The sequence below is a fragment of the Rhyacophila brunnea genome, unplaced genomic scaffold, assembly GCF_057557595.1.
Source record: "Rhyacophila brunnea isolate RB1 unplaced genomic scaffold, BYU_Rbru_1.0 scaffold_23, whole genome shotgun sequence".
Classification (NCBI taxonomy): Eukaryota; Metazoa; Arthropoda; class Insecta; order Trichoptera; family Rhyacophilidae; genus Rhyacophila; species Rhyacophila brunnea.
The window spans coordinates 11,632,635-11,655,715 of record NW_028232893.1 but is presented as its reverse complement, the minus strand read 5'-3'; the positions used below and the strand labels follow the sequence as shown (position 1 = coordinate 11,655,715).

General features: G+C 33.5%; 1 pseudogene across 1 annotated transcript in view; it reads left to right on the top strand.

Annotated features, from left to right (window-relative positions):
* Window positions 1-1,017: 1,017 nt before the first annotated feature.
* Window positions 1,018-23,081, top strand: part of LOC147069492 (glucose dehydrogenase [FAD, quinone] pseudogene) — a 144,315-nt pseudogene continuing 122,251 nt past the window's right edge. The window contains exon 1 of the transcript XR_015071164.1: window positions 1,018-1,339. The product of XR_015071164.1 is annotated as a glucose dehydrogenase [FAD, quinone] pseudogene, transcript variant X2 (transcript). The remainder of the gene's footprint in view (window positions 1,340-23,081) is intronic.

The window sequence follows — 23,081 nt, the reverse complement described above, 5'->3', positions numbered from 1 at the left end:
CGGTAGGCCGTAAAAGTTTGTTGACGCGATTTAACACCGCACACATTAGTGATGGGTGTCTTTCAGAAAAGTACCTATATAAGGGGTCACATTGTCACCTATTTCGTTTGATCTGTCCACACATCACTAGACACCAATGTCAATCGTCTCTTTAGATTTCCCATGTTATATTTTGAATGGCGGTTTCAATTTAATAATCACCAGTGAAGCTATTCTATAGGTACACAATGCGGCTATCGGTGGCTATCGACGCTAGTTTATCATATTTATGTATTCCCGACCATGTCCGATCCCAATAAGATCATGTGGGTCTCCACGGAGTGTAGGTTTGTATAACCAGATTTTGTTTTCACGAGAAATGGATGTCAGCCACTTGCTCAACCTATTAGATCCAAACTCTGATTCAAACACAAATTGAAAAATAATATGTGTATTTGCCAGACCCAGGATTCGAACCTGGCACCAACAACGCTATAGGGCAACGCTTAAGCCTCGCGGCCATTGTCACCAACGTTCACCGTCTAATAAAACTCTCAAAAAGTGCTAGGTATGTTTTAACAGCCCTTCTCTTGGCTGTGTTTTTAGAGCGAGATAGATAGTTTTGTCAGTTTAGACGGTTAACTTATTGTAACAATTATAATACCGCAACGAATACATATGATAAACTACCCTCGATAGCCGCCTTGTGTATAGAATAGACTCCCAGGAACGGTATTGTCCGCTTCAATAGTACATTCCCAATTAGACAAAATATATATGGTTGCCATATTGTGTAATTAATAATACATATTTTTGTATAATGTCTCTCCTAGGGGGTTCCTAGAGGATTAAATACTTGAACTAAAAATTGCATCGTAAGCCTTCGATGGTATGGTTCTCATCTGAACGACTCTGTGAAATATGTCACATTTCAATGCCAAGGCTGGACGATTCGATGAATCCGCGTAAAGGATCACGCACTAGACTCCTCGCTTGTTGGGCAACGTTATCTCGACTGGGGTGGGAATCAATCAGATCAGTGCGACGATGTCCACCACGCCGACAATACCTAGATGCGTCTAATTCGCCAAAATCGAACGAGTTAACGAGTCATCGCGAAAGAGCCAATTCGGCACAGCACTAATGATTAAAAATCCACACAATTAACCACACAAATGAGTGCGAACTAATACAATTGTCATTGTTGTTAATTACGTTTATTAAAAAGTGATTCGTTCATTTAATTAGGTAATTCAAAATTCAAAATAAAATCGATTTGACTACCGGTTATTGGAGTTTTTAGCGCCATTTTTTTAATGGCTGTGTTTTGAAAAGAAGTGTTAGCACGGATATTGATTAGGTGAGTAAACAAACATCCAAATAAAACTATGTACTCGTACCTACTTAAGTTCTTTTATTGCTAACATATTATTATAATAATATTAGCAATAAAAAATATAATATGTAAAACAGTGGCGTGTGATGGTTTATGCTTATAAGGTTTTTTTTTTAATTTTCCTATTTTTTACAAACACGTAGGGTTTTAATTTTAAATAAAAGTTATCGTACATTTATGAAATAATTCTTAAATATAATAGGGGTATGCAACAGTTTCATTTTTAACACTATTTTAATTAATAAAATAAATAATATTGCTATCCATTCGCATCATATACTGAAATAATATTTATTAATGTAATTCTACATACATATTATATAGGGGTTGTTCTTAAATCAATGGGGATCGTTTTGTAAAACATTAAAAAAATATTGGAAGGTTTTTGAAGATATTATGACCATTTAGATAACGTGTATTATTTAAAACATATATAATGGGACTTTAGACAAACTTATTCTGTTATTTATACACGAGGCACGTCCCTAAATTATATATACTGGGATACAGTTCCTAATAAATACGATAATTAAGATAGTTTGCCGTTCATCTTTGGATGGGGTTACCACCTGGCATCCAGTGACAATATAATCAGTTGTTTGTTCTCCCAAGGTGCATAAGTAACCTGCCACTGGTAATGCTAATTTGGTCGCCGATAATTGTGTTCAACCAAACCGCTTCGGATACTGATATATATTGTTGTTTTTATTTAATAAAACGCAATTTTTTTTATAGTACTTATTCCACTTTAATTAAATATTAAAGTGGAATAATTACTATAAAAAAATTGCGTTTTATTAAATAAAAACAACAATACAATGCAGTTCCACCATGAATTGACAGTTAACAAAATAAAAGAAATATATAAGTAGATATGCCACTTACGTGATGATGAGTTTGGGTGGACGTTGTTTTTATACTATTTTTTTCCAATACTAAATTAGTTCCATTGATATATTTTTTAAATACTGTCTTAATACAATTTCTTTATTTTTCAACCTCTTGGTTGCGTAATTTGTAAAGTTCACTACGTCATGTAAATACATAAATTAGAATTTGAATAATATTATTATTATTCATAATCATAATAATCATCACAGCGATCGAGTGGAACGGTTTTGTTCTCTTACTTCCTTTAAATTAAGTCGCTGCAAAATTAACCAGACATTCTAACTGGACGACTATATTATATTAGAAATTAGATTGTGACATATACACATGTGTTTTTTTATTTTTCAATAGCTATTCAACGTATTTTTCATAACTGTATTTAATATTTGATTATGCTTTCTGAGGCTGCCTGTTATTGTACATGTATAATATCACATATTGTACATATTATTTTGTGATTAATCCTGTTGGTTTAACTAAATTTAAAACAAAAATATATTTTGTAATTTATCGATTATATCTGGAAATGATCCACATGCACGCAAGCACGCTACTGGTGTATAATATGTAGTTAACGTGTAACTACTATGAATTGCAATATTATTCTATGCTAAAATTAATATAATTGCAAGATGTCGTAGGTATATGAGAGTTAAAAATAGATTTTAAAGACAACATTATAACATAACATTTGAAAACGGCAGTAAGATAAAAAAAATAATTGGATTTTTTTGCTAATTTGGTAGGTATATAATGAGTAATTACATATCATTGCTCGTGTCATATCATGAACACGGTAGCTGTGTGACAGATGAAGTACTTTTTTTAGAAATACAATTAACATTGACATTGTAATAAGCACAAACATAGTTTTTGAAATGTTGTATTGTTAAATAACTATTTTAATGCAGCATATCCGAGTAGAGTATATTATATTTGTATATTTTTTTTTTTGACCATGTCCGATCCTAATAGGATCATATGGGCCTCCACAGAGTAGAGGTTTGTATTAACAGATTTTGTTTTTTTACGAGAAATGGATGTCAGCCACTTGCTCAACCTATTAGGTCCATACCACTCACAAACAAACTGAAAAACAATATGTGTACTTGCCAGACCCAGGATTCGAACCTGAGACCCACAGCGTGATAGTCCAACGCTTATGCCGCGCGGCCACCGTGGGTGTTGTACATTGGTGCAATACTATAGAATGCTTATTATTGGCGCCAAATTTAATTAACCCCCGTTACACACGCAGTGAATATTATCGATCAACGTAAAGTCGCGCGCATTTTTTACATATTAATTATTCACGTCAGCGAACAATGGCCTCGCGATATTGCATGATAATAATTTAATAATATTATGTTCTACTACAATGATATTAATAATAATATATATTATAGCAATAAAACTCTTTCGAATCATTTTCATTCATCTGAGCAGTCGCTATTATGTATCTATCTATCGTCACTTTCGTGCTGGGATAACTATACACTATACATCGTAATCGTTTATTTTTCGAGTGCAAGCATAGAGTTTTTTAGTACGTAATATCTTTGAAAAGTACTTTGAAAGTTTTCAATTAAACAAACGGAAAACAATGCCACAGACATGCTACCACTTCGGCAGACTTACTCCGACTGCGTAATTACGCTATCATTTTCGTAAAGAATAAAATGTATAATGTCGATCATATTTTAGGTAGCACACATAGGTACCTACTTACTTAAATATTATTACGATAAAGTACCTATGTATAGTAAAAAAATATCCGATTAAAGCTTTCATTTCTTCAATATTTTGACACAAACTTTTGATATTTCGTTTGACATGACTTTTAATAAATTTTAATCATCAAATTTAAAATAATATTTAGCTTCTATTCACAGAAATGTTTTGAAAGATTAATAATTTGTTTTACACATTAGACGCGTTCCATGTGACAAGGGATTTCGAAATTTGGCATTTTTTTCCATTTTCCCATAGTGATATTAACAAGGTAAATTACAAATATCCACAGAAACAAAACAACAAATCACATCGTCAAGAAACGGTTAAGAATCACTAGAGAGGCACGCGGTAGAGCCTGAATCCAAGGAAGCTCTCTTTCTTCAGCTTGTTGGATAGCAAAAATCACCCAGGAATGGCACACAACACAAAATTATCAGAGGTTTTTTTTATTTTATTTTCCGCATGCGGAAGAATAGAGCAACTTATGCGCTAAGTGCGCATATCGGGTATTTCCGCAACGCATGCGGCTTATGTCCTCTTAAAGTAAATAATGTAAATCCATATTAGGCTATTGTGAGATATTACTCTAAGATTTATTGATAAATAAAGTTCATATGCTGCAAATACATTAATAAAGTGATGTATTAAATTATAATAAACATGTCATTATTTTTAATAACATACTATTTATATAGATAGTGGTTAAACTAATTCGGTAACACTTCTTGAAAAAATATGGTTACGGGCGTTACTCGACAGTGCTGTTAGGTTAGGTTAGGCCAAATAGGCAGGTACCTTGCTTGGTGGCTACGTGCTAGGTGGCATATCCTAGTGAACGAACGCACACTATTCTATCGCAATGGCCACACTGCACGCTTTGCGCCTCGCTACCTGAGTCTCCCGGCGAAACAACGAGTTGGTTATTTTTATTGTGTCACCTGGTGATTTTGCCATTGTCTATGGATTTTTCAAGATGGCGGATGTTTCTTCAGTATGACAAACGTCAAACAACGTATATTTTGAGGTTATGAATGGGCCGTAGTATGCCCATAGACGACAAAATATTGCGAGGCAGAGAGATGCAAAAGGATTTAACCACATTAATGTTACAACCAGTTCTTCCTCATGTGTTATTGAGCATCTGAAATGCTCATCTACCTTTCGTAACGTCTCTTTTAATATGATCAACAATAGATCAAATGTTTCTTGGTTCATCTTCAAATAACCAAGAAACATTTCATCGTACTGCCGCAATTCTTTATAGAGCAGTTGAAACTCTCCAAGAGTACTTCGAGATGCATTGACATCATGCACCCAACAACTTCGAATTTGCGAGTTTCGAAATTTTAAACTTAAATTCTCTGTGAGAAGTAGCTTTCTGGTTAGTTTTGAGAGTGACATATCGATGTTGACTTGAGCGCTTCCAAATGTCAAATGAATTTTTACCTAAGCAATGTGGCAGTAGTGCTAGTAGACAAGCATAGCATTTAGCTCAGGACTAGCGAAGCACCTGCCTATTTGGCCTTAGCCTTAACGATATAATATAATATATATTGTTCAATATATCATGTTATATTTTGAAATCTTTGGAATTATTCGTTGAATAACAAAAATATATGATACAGTAGTTAATTCGAATAATTTATTTACGATCAAGACCGGTTTCTTCCGCTGAGAAGGACCATTATTTATAATTTATACAAATAGGAAAGTAATACCATATACTGAGGATACTAAATGGAATTTGAATTTAAATTATAATTGATTTAAGTTTTGTACTATTCAATTTGGGTCGTTTTCGAGCGACCCGGGTTTAAGCATGTTTAAATAATTTTAACCTTCTTAAAACCTGACATTTTGATTGATGTATTCAATTTACAGATAATGGATTATACTTTAACATTGTTTAACTGTGATTTTTTTTATTTAGTAGATAGGTAGTGACATTTCTCATTATTAGCTAATTTTATTAAATTTTCAACGCGTTCCTAGTTCCATTATTTTACTATCTAACGTATCTACTACGGGTTTTTACAAACATTTCAAATATTCATAATTTGTTCATATAGGTACATATTATTTTATCTTTACTTAGTAGGTAATAAGGTTTCTACTTTCGATGCCTGTGTGCATTTACCATTTTTTTAGAATTATTATATTATTAATAACCATGTCCTTGCTTTTTCATACAAGGTGGTTGTTAGTAATTTTGAACAATCACAAACACCTAAGCTTTGAAAAAAACACATCAATAGTTTTTCCTGACCGGGAATCGAACCCAGAACTATCGGGTGGAAGGCAAGCGCCATACGCACTGCACCGCCATGAATTTACCATTGGAGAACGCGCATCGTGCACGAAGGTAAAACCTTTGTCGCAAAAAAGCGACTACAATGGAATAGTACAAAACTTAAATCAATTATAAAATACAAATAAAAACATTGTTATTTTTAGTAAGCACTAATAGAAAATAACAAGTTTCTAACATTAACCCAATTTTGACATAGATAAAGTAAAATGAACAGATGGAGTATTGTCACATACCTTTGAATAGTTTGCCAGATATTTTAAGCCAATTCCAAGAATCGTAGACGCTGAACACACTATGCTACTTACTACTTAAATTATTTTTTCAAAAGAGACGAACCGTCTTACGGCCGTGCTAGTGGCATGGTAAAAGTTACCGAGTTTTAATCAATTTATACTTCGGGTCTGAATACGGCTATAAATTGTTAACTATACTTGATCTAAATGACCACTTATTTTGAATTTTTGTATAGATTTTTAAAAATCTTATTTATTGATATCCTGATTCCCAAAGGTAAAAATAACGAAAGCCGATAGTAGGGATTCCAATCCCGGGCTATTTGTGATACCTATGAATCCCGGGATTGATAAACATAATCCCGGGATTTCGGGATTGATTTTTTTTATCAATTTTGATGGAAAATAAAATAAATGCGAAAATAAAACAGAAAAAATACTTTTAATAAAAAATAACTAAGTACATTAGAAATAAACTGAGTTTGAATGAAGTTTGATTTATACCCATGTGTAGGTTGCCGATTCATTTTATTTTTTCACATGAATTATTAAAAATGAGAAATATTGGAAAAAAACAATGCTTCGCACTATTAACAAAGTAATTCTACCATGATATCATACGTTTTACGGCAGTTTCATATTTGGCTGACTAATTAGATTTATGATGCGGAAAGGCCATAAGTATGCCATGCTTATTTGCTTTACTATTTTAAATCTCGCTAATCCATTCATATGTCTTTACTATCAGAAAGAGCAATCTCATATTAGATTCACATTATTATTTATATTACAATATTATACTCCATTAAACTTGTGTATTTCCAAGATTGAATGTATACAATATTAACAATAAATGTCTTAAATAGTATAAATTATACTAGATTTATTTTTGACCGATTTTATCAATGTTATTTGTAAATATAAAAATTTTATGTTAACAATGGAAAAAAATGCCAATCCCGGGACCAGTCCCGGGATCCCGGGATTGTGAAATTGTAATCCCGAAATCCCGGGATCAGAATTTTGGATCGGGATTGGATTCCCTAGCCGATAGGTACTCCGAAGGTCGAAATCCATACGATATGTGTACCTTTTGTCTGTCTTTACCAATATTACAGGAAACAGACTCAAAATATTCTGTTATTTTATTATAGTCTTTTATAAAATATATGTTTTTACAATAATTGGTAAATGCTTTATTGTAATTAATAAGTAATTAACCGCGCCATTTTAGAACTACATCTATCACCATCTTCATCTGCACTGTAACCGATGTGGGTCTTGGCAGACTTCAAGAAACGTCTCCAATCCCATCTAACTATCGTCGATTCCGTGTGTCTTTCTACACATCCCACACAACCTTCTTTTTCCTTCTAATCTATGGAAGATGTGTTTCTTCGTTGGTTGGTAGTCCTCCATAATTGAAAAATGTTTCGCCTAACGGAGTCGCTTCACTCTCAATTCGCTACCTATCAGTTACAGTGAAATTAAACATTAAAATTATGCATGCAGAAAAACCATGAAAACAATAAAATAACACATGCTAAAAATATTCGTAGTAAATTATTATGTAACATCAATCAAACAATTACAATAAATTAAATAATGAATCATTTAATTACTAACGTAACACGCAATAAAAACATAATTACACGCAAAAAATAATTAATACCCAATGAAAAAAATGTTTGATTTCGGTATTTATATTTTTTATATAAAAAAAAACAATGATTTCCTCGTTTATACACATATTATAATAATTGTAGTTGGTAATAATTAGTACATAAGTTAAATGCAAGTGTATAAAATTCTGGTTTATTTCATTGTCCTTCGCGGCAGATTCTGAGCGAAAGGGTACAGTGACCGATCTTGTTACCGACAAGGTTGGACCTTCAATGCGCTCCGACGAGTTTTGCAATAAGCTCATCAGCTGACCTTCGATAGGGGAAGGAAGCAAAAATTTAACTGAATAGTTAGTAATAGAATTAAATTAATGTCAATGTGAAAAAAACCGAAATATACAGTTGAATCCAGACGGCCGGACTCGGACAGATCTTGGGATACATTCACGGCGCACAAAAATAGTAGGTACCTACTGTACGAAAACATTTTCTTGGCTACGTGTTAAAACTGTGAACTAACATGTTCCGCCCATTTTAACCGCAATTCCATTATCAGCTCATCCCATTTAGTAAACAACAGCGCCTGGAAACGTAGCCAAGAAGATATTTTCGTACAGTACATACTTTTTCAGTCAGACATTTGTTTTCGTTAAATTAAGAATACATTTTATTACAGATGGTGATGTTTAGTTTTTTCTTTTTAATAACTCATTAAGTACTATCTAAAAATATAAAATAATGTATGCGTTAATGGCATAAGTTTAGATGTTTTATAGATAGACAAATATTTCTAGACTATTATCTATTATGGCTTGGATTAGGCAGGGTTTAATTGAATTTTAAAAATTAACAAACACTATCTACACTTTATAGTGTAAGTTCAGTGAAAAAGAATACGCTGACTGACAAAATTTTGTGTGCCACACCCTACCTACACATAGGAAATATGTAAGTATTCATCCTGATTCCTTCCGTCAAGACTTTTTTTAATATGTATGTTTGTTTTTTACGGTGCGTTTACATTAGGACAGTTCTATCGTGATATTTATGTTTTGTGTCTTGACACTAAATTTCATAGACTATTTACACCTACATGGTGTCTGACATAAATTCGCGTAGGTACACTTCTTTTACAAAATTAGTCTGCGCATATCTCTCAAAGGTAACAATTGCGATAATTATGAGTGGTATTACATTATGCCAATGCAAGTTATTTCCACACTAATGACGTACCTATACTTTCCACACATTGTGTCTCTACTCACTATGGGTTCAAAAAGGAGTCGCAACGAGTGCTATTAGAGAGTTTGTTGTCAAAAAAGGGAGAGAAAGGGTATATTATTGCATCAGTTATCAAAACTATGTTTTATACTCTTTCAAATTCACGTCCCATAGTTCCGATTTGAAATGATATCGTTCATTTAAGTCGTGAATGTCTGCCTTAAAAGACTCTTTCTTCATTATACCTATACTTTTCACAAAACAATATCAATATAAACACTCCTGTCAAACTGGCGAACCAAACAATGTGTCAAAGATTTGATATAAAAGTAGACGGTGGCTCACCTTTTGAAATTTACGTTTGCAAATTTGAACTTATTGCAGTCTCAGTATTGACATTTGAGCGTTAGAAGTGGTGAGACAAATATTAGGCAAGCGTCTGACACATACGATACAAGTGGTAGATACTAGACAGTGTAACTACAGTTTACACTCGTTGAATTCGGTGGCGAATGTATCAAAAACATACTTAGTTTATAAAAAAAAACAAATTATGTAAAATCGTCCTCAATAAAGCGCACTATTTGATAGAAATATGTGCCATACTAAAAACTTTATATAATAACTAGCTGACCCGGCGAACTTCGTACCGCCCCAGAATCAATAATCTTGTGTTAATTTATTAGCTGAATTGTATTCAGTTTTTTATTAAGTTAAAATGAATACTCAAAATGAATAAGTTCAATATATGTGCAAAAATCAAATCAAAATGAAAAGTATTTTAATTACATTGAACTGTACACACTGTATACCCACGATGACCGCGTGGATTAAGCGCCAGTGTATAGTGTCGAGGGTCCCAGCTTCAAATTCTGGGTCTGGCAAGTTCACATATTGTTTTCAATTTGTGCATGAGTCAGAATATTGTCCTAATACGTTGAGCAAGTGGCTGACATCCATTTCTCGTAAAAATAAAATCTGTTAATGCAAACCTCCACTCTGTGGAGGCCCATATGATCCTATGAGGATCGGACATGGTCAAAAGAAAAAAAAAGAATGAAATTCACGTGGCAGCAAGGCATTTGCTTTATTGCAGCGAATCGAAATAATTCGCGTAACATCTTGCAAGACGAATTGGAAATTGAATTCGTTTAATGGCATATCGGTTGGGATCATCGAAATTCTCCGAATGAGAACTTCCTCACCTTTGAACATTCCTTTGATTATCGTCGCGTGAATCAAATTTCCCATGAGTTTTCTCACCACCAAACGCGTTCCGTTACATAGTTTTGGTTGGTTCAGATTTCAAAGCATGATGACTACCGAGCCAACCTTCAGTTGTTAATTGTGCGGTGGCAAGCCAGGCAGATCCAATGAGTTTAAAAATTCAGTTGGATAGTTGGTTGCTTCGTCTTCGTTTGTTACACAGTCGATAGATTTTAAGGAATGCAGTGGATCAACGATTTCATTTTGAATTGTCAAGTTTAAGTGATCCACATCTTTGTTCTTTGCCGCAAGACTGCTCGTTCACTCAACCAATTGTAATTTTTGTGGTTAGCAATGATGTTTGGTAACACTTTGTTGATGAGTTCGACCTTAGTTGAGACGAAATTGCAAAAATTCAGCGGAAACGAAATCAATCCGTTCGATTCATCAACAGAAACACGGCCGTTACCGATAGGCAGCAATTGCTTGGAGAAATCTTCGGCAGATGGATCGTTTAGCAATACAACTTGCATGTTTGTCGTCAGTTAAAGTTTCTTCACATAGCACCACAGAGTTGATGATTTGAGGCAAGCATTTATTTCATCGGCAGCGGTCGATCTTGGAATGACTGGTAGTGTTTGGCTGAAATCGCCAGATAGTAGAATCACTGCGCCTCCAAAACTTCTTGAGTCATTGCGTAGATCTTTCATAGTTCGATTGAGTGCTTTCAATGCGCGTTTGTGCGCCCTTGTGCATTCATCCCAGGTGATGATTTTACTTGCTAACAAAACTTTGGCCATTACTGAGTGTTTCGCAATGTTGCATGTCGGTTTTTCAGACGTTGGCAGGTTTAAGGGCAATTTCAACTTTGAATGAGGCGTTCGGCATCCTTCTAGCAACGTGGCCGCTATCCCAGAAGAAGCAACTGCTACAGCATTTTCGGATCTCGCACGCTAAAATCAATGACATGAGGAATGTCTTCCCAGTTCCACCGAGCGCGTCGAGGAAAAATAAGCCACCATTTCCATCATTAATTGCCTTCATTAATGTATCGTACACTTCTTTCTGTTGGGGGTTCAACAGTGGTATATTCGTTCGAACTGATTGGTTCAATGCATATCGATCATATTCACGTTCACGTTCCAATTCTCGATTGAAAGCGTCGTTCAATCCACGATGTGGCGTTGGCATTCCTAAATTGACTAACAAACTGCCGCACATGAGGTAACACATATTATATTCGATCAAAAGCAAAGCCTGGTTATGTATCTCCTCATTCACCTTGAGACCGGGATTCCCTGAACTGACACGAATTCGATGTAAAATGTCTTCTGACATGTCATCCTTGTACTTGTTTCACAATTCAAGTGGATTCGATGGAAAGCATGTCGAAATAATGATAGCAAATAATGTGCGTATCTGATTTGAAGATGTAGAAACAATTGCTTCAGCGATTGTCATATCCCAATGAGTATCGTTTTCAAGGAAATTGAGCTGTTGACATGAAGCACAAAATGTTGGGCACACTACACCATTGACAGTTAGACATTTCGACTATCATACTTTCTTTTGTTTGTTTGTTTCTTGTTTATTGTTTCTGTCATGTATCAGAGACGGCGTTGTATATGGATTTAATTTTTTTGTGATTTTCTTTTATTTTCGAATGCGCGATTTTCATTGTTCAAAATGTCAAAATGTATGAGAAAATTAATTTTCTTCATAATTTATTTTTTCCGTGATTTATCCGATATTTTAATAGTTATTCTGCTATTCCGGGCGGAGACAAATCTAACAAAACAAAGATTATAAAAATCTGTCCAGCCGTTCTTGAGTTATAAATGGTGTAACTAACAAGACTTTGTTTTATATATATAGATAATAGGTATTATGCTGAATACAGTGTGAAGAAATTTATTAATACATAATTATAGTGCATTTTAAATTTAAATTTAGAAGAAATATTCTTTATGGCATAAGAAACAACTCTTTTGATGTACTAAAGAATTAATTAAATATTGCAAAATTCAAAATAATGGCAAATTATAAAACCAGTTTCATTATTATCTATTTTTATATTTTAATATTGATAAAGGTCAAGATCTCTTTCATCAAAACAAAACAGATAAATCATCATGCATGACCTGTCCACCCATCACTCATTCATCATCATGAATATGCCAGCTCACCTCATTTTTCCTCATCTCGGTCTTAAATGATAATGAATCTGAATATAAAACTGAGGATTTTAGGTGTGTATATACTATAAACAATTTTAGCGTAAATTAACTAAAGGTGAAGCCTTTACTGAGCCTTTTTTAAAGACGCACCTAGCGGAAAAATACGAAGCTTGCAATTTGAGATTTTTTTTTAATAATTTACAATTTAACTGTATTAATTAATAAATATGTACTTATCTGAAAACATTAAAAAGAAAAATATTTTTTATTTCAAGTCAAAGATAAACTTACAATTGTAAAAAATGTAATAAAATGTGAATTTGTTGAATCGGACCGCATCTTATTGTTACATATATTTTATGGTCATATTTATTATTAAAATTTAGTTTATTAAGTTTTCCAAGCATCGCCTAAGAGATTTTTGACTAATTCATAGTTTTAATATTTTTTACACTTATATATTTTAATAAACATCAATTTTTATAAAAAATATTAATGTGTATAACTTGAAATCCTTTTTATTTATATCAAATCAAATTTCACATTGTATTACATTTTTTACAATTGTAAGTTTATCTTAAAATAAAAAAATATTTTTCTTTTTAATGTTTTCACATACATATTTATTAATTAATACAGTTGAAATTGTAAATTATAAGAAAAAAATCTCAAATTGCAAGCTTCGTATTTTTCCGCTAGGTGCCTCTTTAAAAACGGTTCAGTAAAGGCTTCACCATAACAAGCTTTTTAGAATGATCAATTTTTGAGCATTACCACAGTCCCATGTCTTCAATACTATGGGGTGTCTTATCCAAAGATTGAAGGCACCGTGTCTGGAAATTTGTACGTATGCAGTTTTTCGTATCACACTGCACCGTGAAATGTTGCATCGGAAATATATGGTCGTATATTAAAGAACGTCGAACCTCTTTGGGTCATAATATAATACTGAGATAAAATTCATGTCTAAATAAAACACGGTTCTTGTCGGTTTACAAGAAGCCAGCGGCAAACAAATTTAAAAAATAGCCGATATACTGGATTATTTATTAGGTTAGGTTCGGTTTAGATTATAATATTACTGTCTGCAATGCTCGACGAACTACGCGTATTTTTTCATCTTGGTGCCATAGAGATGGGCGTATGTTTACGGTCATCTCTTTCCGATTAGAAAGCTCACGGCGAACTATGCTACGTGAAATGGCATACGTAATCACTCATTATTTCCGAAAAGTAGACCATTCCTCGGTACTTATATAAATATCGTATGTTTAATAATCGTGTCTCGTATAAAAATAGATAAGAAACAAATTTTGATGAAGAAACAAAAACCACGAACTGCCTTGAGGACAACTTTTTAAGGGGCTGCGGTCACTGAAAACTGGATATTTTGCGATGCACATTTTGCACATATAGAAGATGCGGCCCTGCTAAACTGCTAAATAGGGTGTACCATTGCCTAATCATCCTGAAACGGGCCCTCTGGCCACGATATTTGGAAGACCCCCAACCTATCGCTAACGTCAAGGGCAGTCTAATGTTTTTTCCCCAAATGGAATACCGCGGAACTCCAAGGTTGCGTGTATTTTTAGCGATTTTTGGTATTTTTAAATAATTCCACTTGAATTGTCGGCACTTCGCATCATATTATAGAGCATTGATCGCGATTTTCTTTTGTGATAGACTAGTTCTAGTAGAATGCAACCCTTCGCCATATTGGATAAACAGTCATTTTTAATAACACTAAAAATAATTAAAAAATAATTACAAGATAAAAAGAACTTTTTATATACCTACAATGTTTTTAAATTTGCTGTTGAAGCATATAAACTTGACTTGACTAGCTTAAACGATCAAAAAAATGTGTACTTGATAGAAATAATACTGAAATGTCATATTGATTTCCATAGTAACGCACGTATATATTAATATTAATAATTTAGTTGCTAGGACCCACTAAGCAACCAATAATAGTTTTACTTTTTACGGATTTCATCCGAAATAACTTTTCATACAAAGCAGAATTAACTGAAAATGAAATCAACTCTACTTAAAGATGGCTAAAAACATTTAAAAAAAATGCATTGACATTGTGTTCTGATATATTCTAAAAGTTTCAAATGTCTAGCTAGTCGAGAAGTAAATCGAAAAAGAAGAAAATCGATTGTAAGATTTGTACCGGACAAATAAGAATACGAGCTAAGAAAACGTTGTACTGTAATGTAATGTAAAATAAAACTCCATTCGTGAAATAGCGCCGCGGGCAACTATTTTTACTAGTAGTGCAAATTTATGGTGTGTGTTTGTTTATTGGAGTCAGTATCGAATGCCGTTTAAAAATGCAAGTTTAAAGCTCTAGCTAAACTAACATACCGAAAACCAAAGACCGCACTATTGAAGTTGCTTAATCAAAATTATTTATGTGAACATTTTGGCGATAAGAGTTTGAAATAAACAGAGTTAGCCTATCTGTAATAATGTTTCAACTATCTTTTATTAGGGCAAAAAAATACAAGTTACGAATTATCAATTAGAATCATTTGATTTAAAAAATCTATAAGGTGAAATGGGGGATCACCGATGCCCATAAAATACTTCAGCTAAGTCTTCTTAGTGAGTAGTAGGTATCAATCCGCCCTCGTGGCTCAGCGCAAATACTGTATTGAGGAGGGATTGCTTCAGGATTAACACTGATTATACAAAACTGAATAGTACCCTCAAAAGTGACATCCTATTGTGTCTTAAGCGTATAGTGTCCAACCAATGTGTGCTACCAACGCTCGCGTATGTTTGTGAAACATGGACTATTAATGTAAGAGAAATAAAAATATATGAGCAGAGCAACGTGGCATGGATATGTGGTTATTGGGCATAATGCGTAAAATATACAAAAGAAACCAATGCATAAGGAAGCAGGCTACGCAATGTGATAGAGGTCGCTAAGCAGATGAAATGGCAATGGGCTGGACAAGTCGCTCGACGAGTGGACAAGCGATGTATTAATGCCGTCATAGAGTGCTATAAAGGGCCACTAAAAGCCGACAGGGACGCCCTAAAATGTTGGTCAGGTGCCTCAGGAGGCAGACAATATTACGCGATGTGATAGAGGTCGCTAAGCAGATGAAACGGCAGAACAAACTCCGTCATACAGTGGTAGGTACCATGGCCCCCACATCCTGAAGCGGGCCCTCTATCAATCGCTAAGGTTAAGGGCAGTGTGATGTTCTAAATCCAACTGGTATTCCGTGGAACCCCAAGGTTTCGCTAGGTAAAATTAAGGGTATTTTGTCTATTCTTAGCGATACTTTGTATTTTTAAATAAATCTAGAATTTTATTATTGAGTTGTCGGCACTTGGCACCATATGAAGCATAGACCACGACCCCCTTTTGTTGTAGTCAAGTAACTTATAATATAAACGTTCATCACATTGGAAAAATAGTAATTGTCATTACTCATTAGTCATTAGCCAGGATATAGGTACACTAAAAATAACTGTAAAATAAAATTTGACACTTAATTATATTAATCATCATATTACACTTAATTGCATCGCAGTCATTTTAAATGTCAATATTATTTATGAATAATAGCTTTAACGACTTTTTTTCAATATGACAGCAAATTTGTGGTGTTAACTGGTCGAATCACCACGCCGGGCCCCCTTTAAGCCCGGCCCCCTAGGGGCACTTGACTAAACGATCACAAGGACGCTGTAAAACCCGCTGGATAGACGAACACATGAAGTTCGGTGGATGTACCTACGTGTTAGCAAAAAAATAGGAACCAAAAAGAGTGGAGGTCTTCATCTAGCAGTGGATCGACCCCGACTGATGATGATGCAAAACTGAATTATTGACGTACGTTAAAAATTACGAAGTTACGTATAATATGTGGTGTATTATAGTGTGCCCTCAAAGCGTGTGGAGACATAGGTATTAGGTACGTTAATAACACGCCTTATTGCTTATATAGGGATGGTGCACTGATTTCAGCACATTTAGAGGGAATTATTGAAGGGATCAAAAAATGCTAGTAAAAACGCCGCAAGCCAAATGCGTTTTTGCAAGCTAAAAGCCTATCGAAAAATGCTAGATCTGGCATGAAAACCGCTAAACTGGCGAAGTTGATCACAGAAGGTGCGTAATATGCCATACTTATTTATCGAACTGTTATATCCCTCGGGGAGGAATGTAAAGGAAACAGGTAGATTGGGTTGACAGGAACCTGGTGTGGCGTGATGGTATTACCTTTCCTTCGTCTCCTTATCAAAGACAATTTTGTGCAACTCCTGATGCAATACTCACTGATGTTACGTTTAGAGGCCGTCGTCTTGAAGGTGGCCGTAAGGTAATTTTCCTTCAAGGATGTATTTAGACTAGATGGCGAGAGTATGATCGGGAAACAATAAAGCCCGTTTCAGACGGGACACAGGACCTTTGTGTTATGTTTATGAACGCCCCAGAGCTAATGAGTCAACGCGTGTCCGGTACACTTTTCCGTCGGCCGCTACATTCTCAAGCCGCCGATACACTTGTTTTTATTACCGCAGCCAGTTTTATGTTCTAATTTATAACGCGAAATTATGCGTTGACTCATTAGCTCATAAACATAATACAAAGGCCCCTTTATTCGAATACAAAGGCTTCCTATATTATATCGAGCGCGACACCGGTGTCCCGTCTGAAACGGGCCTAAGCTTTGCTTTCACGGAAATTAAAACATAAATATTATTCAATCGGAAATGCAAGTAGATAAAACGGCGGACAGAATAATATGCGTTACAAAGACCTTGAAATAAATGACAAGAGCGCGTAGTGCTTGGCCCTTTTTATACATTTTTGGTGATAACATTTTAATTAGTTTATTGACGTCTCGCGTGGGAGATTCGGCGTGGGTGCAATGTCGAATGACTGTCTGGTGCCCTTTACATTTGTGTTTTTCAAGTTAGAATATTATGTAAGTAACTGTATCATATTAAATAGTTCATTAACTCACAACTTGTAAAGTTTAGTAGGTATAATAAATACTTGTATAACAGAACGCACGATTAATACAATAATTCAATCAAAAAAATCTAAGGTTATATTAATATTAAAAATAAATAAAACGATGTAACTGTCATGATTCGCAAAGAATACAAACTCCTACAGTTCGAATTTTTTCACCAATGCCAAAACGATCGTCAGAACTGAATGTGGTCGTTTTATTGACATTGTTTCAAATGGCAATATGATTGCGAAACAGATTACTAGAATGTGTGAATATCAATATTTTCTCGGCAAAAGAAATTTACATACAATATATCGATTTATTTTATATTAATTCACAAAAGCTGATCGATCAAAATATAACAGTCACATTAGGCATTAAATAAATATATATTAAATTAAATTATTATTATTATTTAAACAAAATACTGACGTTAGTTATTCATAAACAAGTATTTCGCATCAATTTGTTGACAGAATTTGTATACAAAAAAATATCAAGGTTAAAAATTTCTATGAGTTAAGTTTGATCTTTATTACTTACTTAAAATATTTTTTTACCAATGGATAAGTTCACAGGATTTAAGACGATACATCAGTGAAACGGCAAATAATTTTCAACTATAGGCGCGACGAAATTTTGGACTCGTTGGCTTTCGGAGAGGAACGTCGAGCTGGGAATACGTCAATTTGTTTCGTGATGGCGACGGAATTCTGAAATCGTGTAAAGATGACTAAAAACGTTACCCATTTACTTGAAAAAGAAAACATGTCAATGAATATATTATTATTATTGTTACTAATAGAACAATAAACAGAACATTAAATATACGCATGTTGGATTTATATGAAAAATTATATTTCGTTCGGCATGCGGCATGCGTCATTTGCACCCGCGACCCGCAATCCGCGTATCGCCTAGCCACGATCTTTTTAGACCGTGCCTCAACTGAGTTATTGCTTTAAGGTGTTGAATATTCATAATTTGGAATACCTCAGTAAAATACCGATCAATCATCATCATTTATGGCAATACAACCTTAGCGGGTCTTGGCCTCCTTCAAAACTTCCATCTTCCTGGACGATCCAGGCCGACACTCTCCAGTTGCTTTGACCGAGCATTTTTAAATCTCCCAACAATCTCAGTTTCGGCTATCCAGTCAAAAAATAACTAAATTATTGTTGATATCGCTATCTGAAAGAAACAGTGGTACAAGTCAAAATTTGTAGTTCCGAGATAATTGAACTTTAATGTTTGTTTCACACAAATAAAATCGTTAAATAAATGTTTATTTTGATTTTCTGTGGTTTATAAAATAAATACATGATAATATTAAGATTTGATGCGATTATCGCAATTGATACGCATAATTTTGACTTCGTTTTTTCTTTTCAGTGAAAAAGTTCTCTTTCTTGAATACTTTTTTTCATTGCAACTTATTTTTTATTGTAATAAAAAGTTGTTAAATTACAATAAAAAATATTTTTATTTGTGGAAGTATTTTGTATGAAAAAAATCATTCAAACTCAGTCAATCTCACTAAAATTAAAACGGAAAAAAAAACTTTATTTTTTCAAGTATCAAACAAGTACGATTATCAATCAATAGGGCATATTATTCTCCACAATTATTTATTATAATATATATCTCTAAAATGAATATCAAAGAAATGCACGACATGGTGCAAGAGCTGTTTTGGCCAAATTTGAAAATAGATCTGTCTGTTCATCGTGTATTTTATAAAGTTACGTAATAAAAATAAATAGAAAATATTTTTTTACTACTTAGTAACCTTTAACGGTGTATGAAAATACACGTTTTTGTTGGGAGAGGAAAAAACAAACCCAATGCCCTTAAGAGTGAGTTTGTTTTAAAGTTACATGTCACTTTTTTTTAATAAACGCAACATTGGTATGTTTCGTTTACATGGGGTATTACAAATTTTTTAAAAAATCAGTGATTCATTATAATATTATAATGAATCCTATATTTTACATATACTATAGGTAGGTTTATGCATAGTTTCCAGCAATTGATTGGTATAGTAATCTATATAATATGTATACTTATAAGTATAAAATCGACTTTCTACACAGTGAACTGTTGCATCTAGGTAGCGATATTGGGTCTAGGACGATTCGGTGCCGGGACAACTGGGCGCTCCACAATCGAATGAAATACGAAAATAAATAACTTTCGTTAATTATAGGTACTTTTAAAATACATGCTTGATACTTATTATTATTTATATTTAAATTATTACATTATAATTTAATACTTGGAGAGAATTTAAATATACACACGTAATTAATGATTTAATTGTGCTAAGTTCCTACGAGAAAAAAAATATTTTTATAATATAAAGCGTCAGGCCATTGCCGATTGGAGTAGAAAGCCGATACATTCACAACGACTGGTCCTACTTTTCCCGCCCCTCCCGTTGTTGTCTATGGATGACGTGTCATTGCCTGTTATTGTTGTCTGTCGTATTCACACAGGGAATAGTTTGATTTCAATAGATGAGTTACATGATAAATAATACACTAGCATTAACACACCTTCTACAAATGTAATGCATAGATCAATGCTACATATTTTTTGGAAATCGATATTACCACCGGTTTTTCTGTGAAGGACTAGTTTGAATTTAACAGTTGATGAATAACAGAAATTTATATTATGTATACTTAAATAATACTGATAGTCAATATGTTTGATTTGAGAATTTTATATAATTCAATTTGAAACGAGAAAGGGCGAATCAATATGTCAAGCAATTTGGATCTGATTTTGACAGCTGAAGAATGGACCACTCGTTGCTTGTGCAAAAAGTTATACTCAGGCTTTATTAATCTAAAGATGGCGCTAGTCAGGCACGATAATTCTCAATCCACAATAATGAAAAATACTATGTTAAAAGAAGAAATAGTAGATAGAAACTGATTAAAATTCTTCGTCTACTTTCAGTATAAAATCGTAATGAACATCTATTTACTTCAATCGATAGTGCGGCGCCCAATTGTCCTGGCGCCTAGTTGTCCCGTTCCTGCGATATTATGAATTGTATGCTGTTATTTATAATTCAGGAACGTGTCACATGTAAAATAGCAGAAAAAAATCCCTTAAGTCTCATTATAAAGTTCCTCGTAAGTCACTAAACCCGCCACTGCCCACATAAATATTCAAAATTGATATCTGTTTCGATATACATAAGTAGGTATTTAATTACATATATTATTTTAATTATATAATAACAATAACAAACAATTTGATAGATAATACCTACATAGGTAGTATTGCTTACTTAAATAATTAGGTTTGTCCTTATCGATGTTAATTCATTTTATACAGCTAGGACGCTAGATAATTGAATTGTTATTGGCAATTATTCTTAGAATGTGTATTAAATAGCTTTATGATTGGTTTTAATGTATTATTAATTCAAGTTTGATAGAAAATTAACTATCTACGTGATACTGGGGTTTATATAGGTACTTTGCGAGGAATGGCAAGAACTGGACACAATCTCGAATCGAGGGCTAGGTAATTGACAACCGCCACTTCATTTTCAAACAAACACATTTATTTCTATACTAATTAATTAATTACACATTTACAAAAAACATTCATTTGATAATTGTACAATATATGCGGTTATAGATTTACCATTTATTACTTATTGAAAAAATAAAAACCTAAGAAAGAAACATTTTGAAAGGAATGCCTGTTCATATTCGCGACAGTGACGGTCAATTGATCTTTTTTCCAGATATCTCAATCAATGTCGGAAATTGGAAAGTATATTATTTGATTTTGCATCAAAAAGCGTGCGTATTGATAGAAACGAAACAATTTTAAATAAAATCAAACCGGCTCTGCTTTGGTCATTCGATTACATTTATGATCGACGATTGTAACAATACTTTATTATAGTATTTCGGTACTGTGATGGCAAGCGGTTATAACTGCTGTTTATACAATTTTACAGGAGAGTAAAAACAAAGTCAGTCTGACAAAAGTTTTGAAGTATTTTATATCAAAATAAGCGAAATTAGCATCCCAAAACAAACCTCAAAACTTTTCTTTTAAAATAATTGAAGTTTTATTTATCATGCATTTTAAGCAGATATTTATTTTGCCATATCAACTTTTTTCACATTTGGTCAGATGCATATATCTTTTAACGTTACTCTATGAGCAATAAAGTTGCATATTTTGTAACATCGAAGAATATGCGATTTGGAACATTTATTATGGAAGAAAACTTAAAAAGTGAAAAAACTGCAATTATAACTGTCTGCCATCACAGTACCACCGATTTACTAACTCGTATTCTTATTTGTCCGGTGGTTGTTTATCCAGTACAAATCTTGCAATCGATTTTTAACTAAATTCCCGACTAGCTGGACATTTGAAATATTTTAGAATATATCAGAACATGGTGCCAATGCATTCTTTTAATACTTTTAGCCATATTTAAGTAGAATTGAATTCATTTTCAGTTAATTCTGATTTGCATGAAAAGGTATTTCGGAAGAAATCCGTAATCCAATCCACTATTATTGGTTGCTAGGGTCTGGGGTCCTAGCAACTAAATTATTAATATATACGTGCGTTACTATGGAAATCAAAATGACATTTCAGTATTTGTTTGTTTTTTATTTACTTCATATCAAGTACCTACAAGTTTGAGCATATTGAGCATGGCCCCCACAAGGGAGGGGCTAGCAGGGCTCTAGCCTGGGGGCCCGGGCTCAGGAGGGGCCCGGCGAGGTGAGTCGACCACATAAGTGACATAAACACACATCAAAAATTTGATTCAATATTTAAAAAAATCTATTTTCGTTCAAGAATATTATTATTTAAAATTATGTGGTTGTACGATACAGTTTTCAATTGTGTCAATACTCGACATCTCCATAATTCAATTGGATGTATTAAAATATACACATTATTTTTTCCGCGTACACCATTTGGAAAACGCTACTGTAGAGCGTCACACTGCCTTTATCCTTAACGATAGGTAGGGGGGCCCGCTTCACGATGTGGGGCCCATGATATTGAGCATAATAATTCAAGAGAAAATTTAAAAACGTTGTATTTATAAAAAGTTATTTTTATCTTATAATTATTTATACAATAAGTATAGTCAGTGATTTTAACTGTTTTTTTTGTAAATTGATGTCCTTATGTGTAATATTTCCTGTCTTTTAGTTTCGCTTCTCACACTTACGGTTTCTCCGTTAAACTTTTACCGAATATACACAATGATTCAGGACTATTCGTATGACCTCTACATACTATCACGTTTAAGTATAAT